Genomic DNA, 16,452 nt, shown 5'->3' on the forward strand with positions numbered 1-16,452 from the left:
TCCGATCTAGAAAAGTTGGCTCAACCCCGCAGAAAGCAAAACATCCTTTGTCTGTATAGCTACTTGTGGCATACCGCCACCATTCTCTTTTCTTCTATTATGGCCAATTGTTCGTAGCGGTTTCTAACTCATTTTGCATCATTTAGTTCAGCCTCTTGGATGATCCTAAGTGAAGGGATTTCCACTTCCGCAGGTATGACCACTTCTGTACCATAGACAAGGAGGTATGGGGTTGCTCTAGTGGAAGTTCGGACTGTCGTTCTGTACCCCAACAAAGCATAAAGCAACTGCTCGTGCCAGCTCTTGTAGTTGCCAACCATTTTTCTCAGGATTCTTTTGATGTTTTTGTTGGCAGCCTCTACGGCTCTATTCGTACATGGCAGCTAGCGGTAAGTTTACCTTGGTGACCTTGAATTGCCCACAGATGTCCTTCATCAAATGGCTATTCAGATTGGCACCATTGTCTGTGATGATGGATTTCGGCACACCAAAACGACATATCAGATTTTTTTTGACGAAGTCGGCCACGACTTTCTTGATCACTAATTTGTGGGAAGTCGCCTCAACCCATTTAGTGAAGTAGTTGATGGCGACTAAGATGAAGCGATGTCTATTGGAGGCCAGAGGCTCGATGGGTCCCATGACATCCATTCCCCATGCCACAAATGGACACGGCGAGCTCATCGCATGTAATTCTGTGGGGAGAACCTTGATCAGGTGCCCGTGTATCTGACACTGATGACACTTTTGCATGAATTTGCAGGAGTCGTGCTCCATGGTCATCGAGTAATATCCTGTCCTCAAGATTTTCTTAGCAAGGATGAATCCATTCATGTGGGGTCCGCATGCCCTGCGTGCACCTCTTTTAGAAATTTTGTAGCTTTTTCGGCGTCTACACATCTGAGTAACCCAAGGTCAGGGGTCCTTTTGTACAATACTTCTTTGTTTAAGAAGAACCCGTTGTGCCTCCGAGGATGGTCTTCTTTTGATTTCTTTGAACTCTGGGGGATACTCTTCTTTCTCCAGGTAGGCCTTGATGTCTGCATACCATGGTTGGCCATCTGGCTCGGCCTCGACATGGGCATAGTGAGCCTGTTCTTCTCTCAATGTGATCTCTAGTGGATCGATGTGAGTACTCTCGGTGCTGGATCATAGACGCTATCGTAGCCAATGCATCCACAAACTCATTTTGAGCCCTTAGAGTATGCCTGAAGTCGATACTTTGAATCTGCCGCACAATCTCTGTATCAGATTCATATATGGGAGTATCTTATCATTTTTGGTTGCCCGATTTCATTTCACTTGATTTATAAGCAAATCGGAGTCCCCGATTACCAACGTGACTCTTGTATGTTCATGTCTAACGCTATCCTGAGGCCGAGGATACACGCTTCATATTCCTCCATGTTGTTGCTACATCTGAAGTTGAGCTTTTGCAGTCATCGGATAGTGTTGTCCTATTTCTGATATTAACACCGCCCCGATGCACGATCACTTTGTAATTAGCGCTCCATTGAAGAACGATCTCCGGCTCGAAATATGGTTCTTCACCCTCTCTTCTTCCATAGCCATCACTTCCTCATACGGAAGAAAGTCCGTAATGGTTCAAGTTCGTCATCGACCGGACTTTCTGTCAGCAGGTCAGCTAGGGCTTGTCCTTTGATTGTCTTCTGTGCCACGTATATGATGTCAAATTCGCTCAGTAACATCTGCTATTTAGCCAATTTTTCTACGGGCATCGGTTGCCAGAAAATGTATCTTAGTGGATCCATTTTGGATATGAGGTGAGTGGTGAACACTTAGATGTAGTGCCTAGGTTTTTGGTAATCCAGTCCAAAGCACAATAAGTTTTTCTTACACGGACGTATACCATGCCTCGCAAGGTGTGAACTTCTTGCTCAAATAGTAGATGGCATGTTCTTTTTTGCCTCTTCATCATGCTGGGGGAGTATGTACCCGAAATCATTTTTCGATGCGGCGGAGTACGGTATGACGAGAGGACTCCCCTTGCAGGCGGCACCAAGACGGGAGGGTTGGAAAGATATCTCTTGATTTTGTCAAAGGCCTCTTGGCATTCTTCCGTCCAATTTATGGGAGCGTCTTGCTTGAGAAATTTAAGGATTGGCTCCATAATCACAGTTGACTAGGCTATGAACCGCCCAATATAGTTTAACCTTCCCAATGTAACGACCCATTTGGTTGTGATAGTCTTTTCGATATTTTCGCCCCTTTCCAAGCTTGGTTAGCTCATTTTTTATCCGAAGGGATCGTTGACACGCTTCTCGAGGTGTCTAGATTTGATTCGGGTGACTTTTGTGAAATTTAATCTTTAAGCGAAAAAAAGTTGACTCAAAGTTGACTTTTGGGTAAACAGACCTTTTTCAGAAATCCGTCGATTTCGAGAGGTCCGGAAGGTTTCGAAACTTGTATGTATATCTGGTCCGTTTCCCCATGCACTCGGATGTATTTTGGGACATGAGTTGGGAAGTTGGATATGAGGTATCCGGGATTGACTCGGTTAACGAGGCCTCCGTTAGAAATTCTGAGGCCATGAGTGCGTTCGTAGCGTGTTTTTATGTGGGTCTGTGTATGTGGTTTGTGAGCAAATGACCTCAGGAGTTGGTCGAGATTTCGGTTGGAACTTAGAAAAATAATTAGGATTCTGGTACCTCGTGTCCGCCAGAGCGGTGGGACGACACCGCCGTGGCGGTGGGATGGCCGCCTATGTTTTGCCCAGACCATCCCGATGGTCTGGGAAGACGCCGAGGCAGTGGCAACGTGGCGGTATCGGGCCTGTTATTTCATTAAGTGTGTATTAAAAAGCCCTTAGTCTATCATTTATTACCACTACGAAATTTGAGTTCTTGGGGACTGTGCTAGAAGATTCTTGGGGGAAATTCTTGGTGGTAAGTCCTGCTAATCTCCTTACTAATTCATTACTTCTAATCATCTTTGAATTCCTCTCTCTTGATTTGTTCCTTAGTAATGGAAGATAAAAAGTCGATTTAATGGATATTCTACTTAGGCTTTTAAATGATGAAATTGATTGGGTTTATGCTAGATTATGATGTATCTAAGGTTATTAATCATATATCTTCCATTATTAGTGTTGAATCTGATGTTTGTCCTGGAATCGTGGATTGAGTGAGTGCATGGACTCTGCGGGTCCCCTAGGGTGGTGCTGGTGAAAACCCTATGTGGGTGAAGATTCAGAGTCTCGTCTGTCTGTTGGGCAAAGATATGGGATGAGTAGCACTTAGACTTTGCGAGTCACCTTGGGTTGTGCTATCGAGACGTGGAGGTATTCCGTCTCGAGTACATGTGTACATAGCATTGCATGGCATTGCATTTGCATTCATACATTATTGCATCGCATTGCATCGTGGCTTATATTGTGATGATCTGGTGTTTTACTTGTAATGTTGGCTTCCAATTGGACCTATTGAGACTTGGCACATTTGGGTTTAGATGCTCTACTTAAGCGATGACGTGTAGTTGGTTTCGATTATGTTTGACTTATACTTGTTGATTTATCTGTCTATCTTGCTTTATTGTCTGGATTATGTTAGCTATACTTAGTCGGCCTATGATACCTACCGATGTTTGTGTATTTTATATTGACACCGCACTTACATTGTTTTATGATTGCAGAGTTTCAGGTTGGGTCTTCTTCCGTCTCCCGTGGCTGATAGTCGCTATCAGGACTGCTTTGAGTTTACAGGGTAAGCACGAGACGTTCGCTGCCTTGCAAACTCCTCTTATTATGTCTTACTTTCCGTTCTGAGACATAGACAAATTTGATGTATTATTATATTCCAGACTTGTATATTTCACTTAGATGTTCTTGTATAGCTTAGACCAGACCCTGGGTGTATTTCCTATTTTCGCACTTTCTTCTATATTATTATCGTAAGACTTACATGATTATTTTCTTCTGCTTATCGATTTATTTATGTATGTCCTTATTTTCTTTGGGTTGAGGGTTCGCTTACCAAAGTGAGAAAGGTAAGTGCCCGCACGGCTTAGGCGAATTGGGTCGTGACAAGTTAGTATCAGAGCCCTAGGTTATCCGGTCTATAATACAAGAGCGTGTCTAGTAGAGCCTCGTGGATCAGTACGATAAGCTCCGTATTTATCTGCTAGAGGCTGCAGGGCATTTAGGAAATCTCACTTTCTTTCATCCTTTCGTGCTACTTTATTCGAATTGGTATCTAGAACAATTGAATTGGTAACTGACTCTTATTCTTATGCGGCTGGCACCCAAGGGCGAGCTACAGCCCTAGGACGCGGCAGAGCTAGAGGCTGCGAGGCTACCCCAGCCAGGGGTAGGGCTCTTGTGGTAGGACAGCGGTGCGAGAGATCTCCGTCTCCAGTGCCTGAGTATCAGCTGGTTCGAGATCAAGTCAAAGAGAATGATGTGGCCCCAACACGGACACAGCCTGAGGTTACTTCTGATTAGGCCATGTAGGATACTATAACCAGGGTCTTACTTCATCTAGATGCCCAGCAGGCTGCCGTTGGTGTTACTACTCCTGGCAGAGGTTCACGGACCAGAGTTGGGGCGCAGGCCCCTGAGCGGAGACATACTCGGGTAGCACACCCCACTGGAGCTATAGCTCCCCATATTAATGCAGTACCCAATCCTGGTGATGATCTTAGGCCCATAGAGGGTGCTGGTATGACCGTGTCTGATCAGGATCTTGTTGGGAGGTTCAAGAAGTTTGAGAGCCGAGGTTTTCGAGTACTTATGAGTTCATCTTGGATATGCATGAGTTGTTGCATGGGATGGGGTTCGTGGAGACCCATGGAGTTGACTATGTGTCTTACTAGTTTCGCGGCGACGCGAAGACTTGGTAGAGGTATTTCGTTGCTTGCAGACCTGAGGGTTCCCCTCCCCTGACTTGGACTCAGTTCTACCGGGCCTTCCTTGAGAAGTACGTTCCTCGGTCTTTGAGAGAGGCACGTAGGGAAGAGTTTCTACATCTACAGAAAAGGGGTATGACTGTGGAGGCTTATGTGACTTGTTATCTATATATGGCCCGTTATTCCACCCCCTTGATCCCTACTAAGCCTGACTGAATTAGGTGTTTTGTTAGTGGGTTGGTCGGTTCTCTTCAGATTCCTTGCCTTCAAATGGAGGCGATGGGGCTTCCTTCCAGACCATCGTCGAGCATGCTTCTTTGGTTGAGGTCGCTAAGACCCGTACATTCGGAGGTAGTGGTGACAAGAGACCATGTCAGAGGCGGGAGTTATGCTGGTTCTAGTTCGAGGGGCGCCTGTCAGTCTTTTAGGCCGTACAAGCTATATTCCAGCCGCCCTGTGCACTCAGCCTTGCGGGTTTCCTCCAGTGAGCCACCCAGACAAAGAGCTCTTGAGAGTTCATTTTCTCGACCAGTAGCTAGGGTTGTTTCATCCGGTTCCTCAGCTTCAGTTTATCAGCCTTCGTCCCCTCTGATCTGTCTTTCTTGTAGAGAGGTTAGACATATTGCTAGGAGGTTTTCCCCACCCAGACGAGATTATCAGCCATAAAGGACTCCGACATCGTCTGGTAGTCAAGGTGGTGCTTCTCAGACGGGCGGCGCTCAGTCAGGCCGCGATAGTTCTTAGGGTTCCAGAGGTGGATCCCAGGCAGCTAGAGCTGGGTCCCAGAGTGTGAGAGGGGAATCTCAGACTAAGTGTGGTGGGGCCTATTATTACTCGTTTCCGGGTAGGCCCGAGGCAAAGGCCTCAGTTGCTATTATTGTAGGTACCATTTCTGTCCGTCATAGAGCAACATCTGTGTTATTTGATCCTGGATCCACCTATTCGTATGTATCTGTATATCATGTCGTTGCTTGGGATTTGCCTTGTTATAACATAGATATACCTGTTCATGTCTCTACTCTGGTTGGAGATTATATGATTGTTGATCGGGTTTACCGGTCTTGTTTGGTTACTTTTATGGGGTATGATACTTGGATAGATTTGATGATTCTCGATATGGTGGACTTTGATATTATATTAGGGATGTCCTGGCTTTCTCCTTATCACGCGATATTGGACTATCACGCCAAGACAGTCACCTTAGCCATGCCGGGTATTCCAAGGCTTGAGTGGAGGGGTACTCTAGTCCCTCTCTGAAGAAGATCATTTTCTTCTTTCAGGCAAAGAAGTTAGTCAATAAGTGGTGTTTATCCTATTTGGCTCATGCGCGAGACACGATTGTTGCATCTCCACCCCATGAGTCTATTCCTATTATGAGCGAGTTTGTAGAGGTATTCCCATCTGATCAGCAGGGTATGCCATCCGATCGTGACATTGATTTCTATATTGACTTGGATTCGGGCACTCGCCCTATTTCTATTTTTCCATATCGGATGACACCTGCCGAGTTGGGAGAGCTTAAAGATCAGTTGCAGGATTTATTGAGCAAGGGGTTCATTAGACCGAGTGTCTCCCCTTGGGGTGTTGATATGCTATTTGTGAAGAAGAAAGATGGGACCATGAGGATGTGCATTGATTATCGCTAGCTGAAGAAGGTTACTATTCAGAACAAGTGCCCTATGCCTCGTATTGATGATCTATTTGACCAACTTCAGGGTGCTTCAGTATTTTTGAAGATTGACTTGCGTTCAGGCTACCACCAGTTGAGGATCAGGGCTGAGGATATTCCGAAGACAGCCTTTTAGACGAGATATGGCCACTATGAGTTTCTAGTGATGTCTTTTGGGCTTACCAATGCCCCGGCTGCATTTATTACTTTGATGAATGGCATCTTTAGGCTTTTTCTTGATTCCTTCGTGATTATGTTTATTGATAATATCTTGGTGTATTCCAAGAGTAGAGAGGAGCATGAGAACCATCTTTGTACTGTTCTTGGGTTGTTGAAGAAGCATAGCCTGTTTGCTAAGTTTTCTAAGTGTGAGTTCTGGTTGGAGTCTGTGGCATTCTTGGGCCACGTGGTGTTAAAGGATAGGATTATAGTTGACCTACAGAAGATTGAAGCTGTGAAGGGTTGGGCGAGGCCCACTACTGTTACTGAGGTTCGTAGTTTTGTGGGTTTGGCTAGCTATTACTCTCGCTTTATGAAGGGTTTTGCTGCCATTGCTCCATCTTTGACCAGATTGACTCAGAAGGATGTTCCCTTTCAGTGGTCAGATGATTGTGAGGAGAGCTTTCAAAAGCTCAAGCTTCTTTTGACTTCAGCCCCGATCTTAGCATTACCCGTGGAGGGTAAGGATTTTGTGGTCTATTGTGATGCCTCCCGTATGGGTTTGGGTGCTGTGTTGATGCAGGAGGGTAGAGTGATAACTTATGCTTCCCGTCAGTTGAAGATTTATGAGAAAAATTACCCTACCCATGAGTTGGAGTTGTTGGCCGTGGTCTTCGCCTTGAAGATTTGGAGGCACTATTTGTACGGTGTCCATTGTGAGATTTTCACCGATCACCGTAGTCTTCAGCATGTGTTCACCCAGAGGGATCTTAATTCCAGGTAGCGCCGATGGATGGAGCTCCTGAAGGACTATGACATCTCTATTCTTTACCACCCTGGGAAAGCCAATGTTGTGGCCGATGCCTTGAGTCGCAAGGCAGTGAGTATGGGGAGTTTAGCTCGTTTGATTGTTTCTGAGCGTCCGTTGTCCATGGAGGTTCAGACTCTAGCCAACAATTTCGTTCGCCTTGATATTTCAGCCCCAGGCAGGATCTTGGCTTGTGTAGAGGCAAGGTCATCTTTATTAGATCAGATCACGACCCATCAGCTTGAGGATGCTCAGTTGAGCAAGATTCGAGAAAGAGTTTTGAGGGGTGAGGCCAACGAGGCCGTGATTGATTCTAAGAGCATTTTGAGGATTAAGGGACGCGTGTGCGTTTCTCATGTTGGTGATTTGATTTAGTTGATCTTGTCTGAGGCTCATAGCTCTCGATATTCCATTCATCCGGGGGCAACTAAGATGTATCGTGATTTGAGGCAGCACTATTGGTGGCATCGGATGAAGAGGGATATAGTTGATTTCGTGGCTAAGTGTGGGAATTGTCAGCAGGTAAAGTATGAGCACCAGTGACCGGATGGTGTACTTTAGAGGATGCCTATTCCCGATTGGAAGTGGGAGAGGATTGCCATGGATTTTCTTGTGGGTCTTCCGAAGACCCTAGGCAAGTTTGACTCTATTTGGGAGATAGTTGATCGGTTGACTAAGTCCGCTCACTTTGTTCTGGTTTAGATTTCTTATACCGCGGAGAAGTTAGCCAAGTTGTACATTCGGGATATTATGAGATTGCATGGGGTTCCTATTTCTGTTGTATCTGATCGGGGTAATACTTTCACTTCCCGATTCTAGAGGGCTTTTCATGAGGAGTTGGGCACCCGATTGGATTTCAGTACAGCTTTTCATCTCCAGATCGATGGCCAGTCCGAGAGGACCATTTAGGTGCTCGAAGATAAGTTAAGAGCGTGTGTTATTTATTTTGGTGGTCATTGGGATCAGCACTTACCATTGGCAGAGTTTACGTACAACAACAATTATCATTCGAGTATTGGCATGACGCCTTTTGAGGCTTTATATGGTAGGAGGTATAGATCTTCGATTGGCTGGTTTGATGGGTTCGAGGTTTGATCTTGGGGTACGGATCTGTTGAGAGAGTCACTTGATAGGGTGAGAGTTATTCAGGCCAAGCTTTTGGCAGCTCAGAGTCGACATAAGATGTATGCGGACTGGAAGGTTTGAGATTTAGAGTTTGCTGTTGGTGAACAGGTTCTATTGAAGGTTTCACCCACGAAGGGTGTTATGAGGTTTGGGAAGAGGGGCAAATTGAGCCCCTGGTATATTGGCCCATTTGAGATTGTTGACCGTGTGGGCGATGTTGCTTATGAGTTAGCCTTACCGCCAGGCTTGGCGAGAGTTCATTCGGTTTTTTATGTTTCTAAGAAGTACCACACCGATGGTACTTGCATTGTTCGTTGGGATTTGATATCACTTGATGAGAATTTGACCTATGAGGAGGAGCCTATTGCGATTTGGAGGTTTGAAAGTTGAGGTCGAAGGGGATTGCTTCTGTGGAGGTACAATGGAAGCACCGTCCTGTTGAGGAGGCTACTTGGGATCATAGCCGATATCCCCAGTTGTTCGCTGATTCAGATATTTCCCTGCTCTTTTCTCTTCTTCGCTCGAGGACAAGCGATGGTTCAATTGGTATATGATGTAACCACCCGTTTGGTCGTTATAGTCTTTTCGGCATTTTCGTCCCTTTCGGAGCTTGGTTAGCTCATTTTTTACTCGAGGGGACCACTGACACACTTCCCGAGGTGTCTAGATTTGATTCGAGTGACTTTTTATGAAATTTGGGCTTTAAGCGAAAAAGAGTTGACTCAAAATTGACTTTTGGGTAAACAAACCTTTTTCGAAAATTTGTCGATTCCGAGAGGTCCGGAAGGTCATTCGAAACTTGTGTGTATATCTGCTCCGGTTCCCAATGCACTTGGATGCATTTTGGAACTTGGGTTGGGAAGTTGGATATGAGGTATCAGGGGTTGACTCGGTCAACGAGGCCTCCGTTGGAAATTCTGAGGCCATGAGTGCGTTTGTAACGTGTTTTTATGTGGGTCTATGTAGGTGGTTTGTGAGCAGATGGCCTCGGGAGTTGGTCTGGATTTCGGTTGGAACTTGGGAAAATAATTGGGATTTTGGTACCTGGTGTCCGCCAGAGCGGCACCAGTGCCGTCCCAGCGGCACCGCCGTGGCGGTGGGATGGCCGCTGGGGCGGCCAAGTATGTTTTGCCCAGACCGTCCCTATTCTGGGAAGACGCCGGGGTTGTGGCGCCGTGGCTTCCCTGATGCCGCCGTGGCGGTATTGGGCCTTCTATTTCATTAAATGTGTATTAAAAAGCCCTTAGTCTATCATTTATCACCATTATGAAATTTGAGCTCTTGGGAACTGTGCTAGAAGATTCTTGGGGGAAATTCTTGGTGGTAAGTCCTACTAATCTCCTTACTAATTCATTACTTCTAATCATCTTAGAATTCCTCTCTTTTTATTAGTTCCTTAGTAATGGAAGATAAAAAGTTGATTTAATGGATATTCTACTTAGGCTTTTAAATGATGAAATTGATTGGGTTTATGCTAGATTATGATGTATCTAAGGTTATTAATCATATAACTTCCATTATTGGTTTTGAATCCTTAAATCTTAAGAGTTAGGGTTTATACCCAAAATTGGGGGTTTTACTTGAAATTCGGAATTAGGTGAATCCCTGCGTTATTTAGCAATTAGCTGTTGGGTTTTGATCACCTAGTGCTTAATTTGATTATTTACTCTAGAATTTTCCGTTCTGCCCTTGTGGGCCCCGTTTTCCCAAATTCTAGGGTTGGTTTTGACCTAATTTGGATGATAGCAATATAGATATCAATCTTCATGATTTCTAATCTAGATTTTGAATATGCCTAGACTTCTTTGATCTTGAGGCTCAACGGAAGGGCAAGGCTAAGGAGTGATTGTTGGTGTTTGCTGTTCGGCCATCCAGGCAGTGGCGGAGCTAGGATTTTCATCCAGGGGGTTCAAAAATTCCAAAAGGTAAATATACGAAGAAGTCAGGGGGTTCAACATCTACTATATATACATAATAAAATAATTTTAACTTTAAAAATACACTGTAATTTTTTGCCGAGGGGGTTCGATGAACCCCCTGGACATAAGCTGGCTCCGCCCCTGCATCCAGGTAGGTTATGGCTTACCTTTGGTGAGACTTCGTATAGCGAAGCATATATTTAGATGATATTGTCGGAGACAGCATGTAAACCTTCGGGTATGAAGTTGGGTTAGATATTGCCTTAGGTTGGGCCCTGTTGTGTGATTGGGGCTTGCCACCCCGTTGTGTTGTGACTTGATTGTTCTATTGTGTTGGCTTAATGCCACGTGTTGTTAGTAGATATTAGGAACTGTTGTTCCATCTTGATTGTGATATTGTAGTATCTTACGGTTGATGTTGGTACGAGGATAGAGTCCTATATGACTTGTGGAGTCTTTCATGATATTGTTGGTGTACCTATATTTGGTATTTGTGATATTGACTTGATTATTGATGTTGACACATACATTGCACGCATTCTCATCCTCCATGATATATTGTTGATACATTGTTGGTACTTGATGAAACACTGTGATGAGCTGAGCTCGGTTTTTGGATGAGAGTGATATGAGAGTCTGATATCCAATGTTTGTCCCGGAATCGTGGATTGAGTGAGTGCATGGACTCCGCGGGTCCCCCAGGGTGATGCTGGTGAAAACGCTCCTTGGGCAAAGATCCGAAGTCTCGTTTGTCTGTTGGGCAAAGATCCGGGACGAGTAGCACTTAGACTTCGCGAGTCACCTTGGGTTGTGCTACCGAGACGTGGAGGTATTCCGTCTGGAGTACATGTGTACACAACATCACATGACATTGCATTTGCATTCATACATTATTGTATTGCATTGCATCATGGCTTATATTGTGATGATTTGATGTTTTATTTGTGATGTTGGCTTCGGGTTGGACCTATTGAGACTTGGCCCATTTGGGTTTAGATGCTCTACTTCGGCGTTGACATGTACTTGGTTCCGATTATGTTTGACTTATACTTGTTGATTTATCTGCCTATCTTGCTTATTGTCTGGATTATGTTAGCTATACATAGTCGGCCTATGATACCTACCAGTACTGTGATTTTGTACTGACCTGCACTTGCTACATTCTTTTATGAGTGCAGAGTTTTAGGTTGGGTCTTCTTCCGTCTCCCGTGGCAGTCGCTATCAGGACTGCTTTGAGTTTATAGGGTGAGCACGAGACGTTCGCTACCTTGAAGACTCCTCTTATTACGAACATTTCTTTGGATATGAAATACAAGGACTACGCCCCCTTAAAGGCGTAAATTTACTATAAAAAAAAAAAAAAAGGTCTAACGTGTATCTATTACTCCGTAAAATACAAATAAAAGATTATGAAATTAGGATAAACAATTAGAATTTTTTTTTTTTTGACTTTTTGAGAATTATAATTTGAAAATTCATGATGAGTTAACTTTTGGATATTTGACTTTAAGAAAAAATATTTATCAAAGCAATTTTTAGCTCAAATTTGAAAAGATTCTTGGGGCTTACGCCCCAAATGAGCACCCAGAACATTGGAGCTTACACCGGAAAGGGAGTGGCGTATGCCCCACGATACTTACACCCCGCATCATGTACGCCGCGTTGCATTTTTGATACGCTTCGCCCCGGGACTCGCCCCAAAAACGCATTTTAAAACACTGTTTAGAAGGAAGTGCAACTATTGCCAATTGCACTGAAATGTTTAAAAGACACTGCTACAGCCAGAAGCTTAGGCGAAAACGTACATTGCCATTTGGCAATTGGCACCAGTAATTTATATCTGGTTCAACCATTTACATTACACAGGTTCCAAATACCGGAGAAGATAAAGTCCCATTCAGTGTCGTTTCAGTCACCCAACCAGTGCATCAAGGTGAATTGAAGACAAATTGGGCTATCTAGTGAATTTAAATGAAGCAAGAGAGAGAATATGCAGGTATTCATCCCTATTCCTCCTTTCCTCATCGTGCATTTCAAATTAGTAGTAGTAAATTAATCATGATAATATAACGTGATAGTAAGCTGAAGCAAACCGAAAGGATATACTCCCCCGTTCACCTTTGCTTGTCCACTATGAACTTTACACACCCTTTAAGAATAATAAATGAAATACATAATTTACCATGATGCCCATATTAATTTGTGCATAATTTTTAATGAATTTGAAAAATGATTTGAAATGAGCAATTAATACTATGGGTAAAACAGGAAAAAAAATTGTTGTCTTAATATGCTAAAAGTGACAAATAAAAGTGAAAATGTACTTTTAGAATATTGGACAAATAAAAGTGAACGGAGAGAGTATTATTTTTGTCACTAGCAATATGTTGTGTCTACCACCATATATATATTTATACAAGTATATTAATACAAGTTATATGTGACATAGGAGATCCAATTATACTATAACCAAACTATCCCTAATCCGTAGGAGACGAATTCTTCAAAGGAGTACTGTTCCAATACATGAAAACAAAACCATGAAAAAACAAAGGGGATATTTATGAACTTTTACTTCATTGAATGATACAAAGGGACAAAATTCAATTCAATAGTTACAAGCCATTAGGAACAATCAAGAAAACTCTAATGTATCAAAGTGAAAATCACCAAATATAGCTATGTCAATCCATATTCAAACCATTCAAGTCAAAAGATGTCATATTCGAAACCACACCTTCAAGAGAAAAATCATCTGCTATTATAGGAGAAGACGACATGATATCCTGCCAATCCAGTGCAGAAGGCATCTCACTATATAATTTTGAGTCTTCTCCTGAAGTGATCTGATGAAGTGGCTCCCTTAGTGGACATGATCTAAAAATGTGATGGCCAAAGTATGTAGTTCGGTGAATTATTGGGTCCTCTTTGATTCTTTGAACTTGTTTAGTGGCCCGACACTCTTGATCAAACTTGTGACTGCACCTATAGTAGCACCTTTCCTCACAAAAAGGCACCACAAAAAGAACCAGGCTCACACATCAAACGTGTTGAATGCATAAATACTAATAAAAGTAATTTTTTTTTTTAGATATATATAGATTATGTAATCATACAATTTATTACGTAACTAGTACTTATTTGCTTTAGTTGACATATCTCTCATAGTACTCTATGCGGTGAAACAAGAAAAAGGTTTTATACCTTGAATATTTTGAATTAAGTATAACCTTCTGCCCGCATTTCCTCCATGCATGTCCATCTTCCGTTGTTTTAGACTCTCTCGTGCATGAATCTGGTGTCTTTCTGCACAGTGCAATAGTGAAATTAGTTAAGATTTTCACTTATGAGATTTTGTTCGGTTTGTAACCAAGTTATTTTAGGATTATAATCAGGATTATCTATAGCACATTCTATACGGAATAGATACTCCTATAACTATGGTATAAAATTTATCCTGGTTTTAGGAAATACCCACAACCAAACATATACTAATATATAGATTTAATCCCAAATTAAATAAAGTACCAATATAACCCACATAATTCTTCCAACCAAATGATCCTTAAAGGAAGTCAAAATATAATGAAGTAAACGCGTGAAGAAGCTAATGAGATTCAATAAATAGTATGTATACATAATTTTTATAGCGAAGGAATATCAATTGCCATCTCGTCAGACAAAAATGGCTTCACCATACTATAGAGCCAAATTTATCATATTGAAGTGTTAAAATTTTCTTTCCTTCTACTTTATGATTTACATTAGTGGTAAAATATTTACTTTTTTTTTTTTTTTTTTGGTATAGAAACATTTGGTTTCCTTTTAAGCCTAGGATCGAAAATTAAATACTGAATATTTAATTTCCTTTTAGTTTAGAATCTATAAGGAAAATAGCATATTTGCTTTTATTTTATTTCCTTTAGTGCTCTATAAGTAATGATGTAGTCTTTTATTTTAAAGGCAAGAAACAATGCAAGATTTAATACAAAGAAGTTTCATTCTTATTCTCTTCGATTTTCTCTCTTATTTCTTCCATTACATAACAGTGGTATCAGCGCTTTCATCGATCTTCGTGGATCTGTGAGTTTGCAGGAAAAAAAACTTTTTCAATCATTTTTAACCGGTGAGGGCTCATTTTTTAGCCCGTCAGGGCTCCAATATTTTTAACCCGTGCTCACTTTCAATGCATAGGGCTCCAATTTTCAATCATACCTATTTTTAATCATGGCAAGCAACAATCTCTCTCTAAGTGCTCCACAAATCTTTAATGGTGAAAACTATCAGATTTAGGCAGTGAACATGAGATCTTGTCTTGAATCCTATGACCTCTAGGAAGTGGTCATGGAAAATAAACTCATACAACCACTCCCTGAAAATCTTACTCCTACCCAGATCAAAGAACATTCAGAGTCAAAAACCAAAAAGCATAAAGCCAAAACAATAATTCAAAATTCAGTTGCAGATTCAATCTTCTCTAGAATCATCATGTGAGACAACAAAGGAAGCTTGGGAAAAATCTCAAAATGGCGTATCATGGGAGTGAATGAGGCAGACAAAATCAGATCTTGAATGTGAAAAGGGATTTTGGATCTCTAAGGATGCAAAATGATGGAATCATTACTAAATATTTTGACAGAATCTCTTTGATTGTTAATAAAATTAGGATGTTTGGAGAGGATTTTCCGAATACCAGAATAGTTGAAAAAGTTCTTGTGACCATTCCAAAGAGATATGAGTAAAAAATATCCTCTCTGAAATAGTCTAAAGATCTCTCTACTATTTCTCCTAAAGAACTAATAAGTGCTCTTCAAGCACAAGAGCAAAGAAGAGCTTTCAGACAATCCAAAGTTGTTGAAGGTGTATTTTATGCAAAACACCAAAAAGGAAGAGGCGATTATCCTCCTTGCAACTACTGTAAAAAGACAACACACTCAGAATTTTTTTGTTGGTGGAGATCTGATGCATTTTGTGGAAGTTGCAACCAAAAAGGCCATGTTACAAAAGTGTGCAAGTACAAAGATTCACAAAACAATTCAAGAGCCCTTATAATTGAAGCAGAAACTGAGGAGGACATATTGTTTTAGATTGCAACAAATTAAGTGTTCAAACTCAAATTGGATACACCAACTCGAGTTTGAGGGGGAATATTAAAATTTTCTTTCCTTCTACAATTCTACTTTATGATTTACATTAGTGCTAGAATATTTACTTTTCTTCTTAGTATAGAAATATTTGGTTTCCTTTTAAGTCTAGGATCTATATTAATTACTGAATGTTTAGTTTCCTTTTAGTTTAGAATCTATAAGGAAAATAGCATATTTTCTTTTATTTTATTCCCTTTAGTTCTCTATAAGTAATGATGTAGTCTTTTATTTAAAAGGCAAGAAACAATGTAAGATTTAATACAAAGAGTTTTCATTCTTTTCTCTTCGATTTTCTTTCTTATTCCTTCCATTCCATAACATGAAGTTTATCCAAAATAGAAATTCAGAAGTGATTTCTTTTATTGAAGTATATATGCAATAATAAGAAATAAACTTTTAATTATCAGTATTTAACCTGTTATATTATGTACTTATATTTTTTACAATCGCAATTAATGTTGTTAAACAAAGTTATTTGCAAACACATCTTAGATTATCCGAGTATGTAAATACTTTTTACAACATTAACGTATAGACCTTAAACTCTAAATTCATTATATCTCACCTTCTTCTCCGATAGCAACCTCGCCGGTCCTTCACAACTTGCTTGTCCTTCTTCCTAAAATTGCTGCCAGAATCTTTGGATCATAGTAATTTGTGTCAAAACTCTCCCCCATAGTAACACCATTTTCCATAGTAATTTTTGTATCCTCAGTTTGATCTGGCTCTTTGGATTGAACATCATTCTTGTAGCTACTTTCT

The sequence above is a fragment of the Lycium ferocissimum genome, chromosome 4 (genome assembly GCF_029784015.1).
Source record: "Lycium ferocissimum isolate CSIRO_LF1 chromosome 4, AGI_CSIRO_Lferr_CH_V1, whole genome shotgun sequence".
NCBI lineage: Eukaryota > Viridiplantae > Streptophyta > Magnoliopsida > Solanales > Solanaceae > Lycium > Lycium ferocissimum.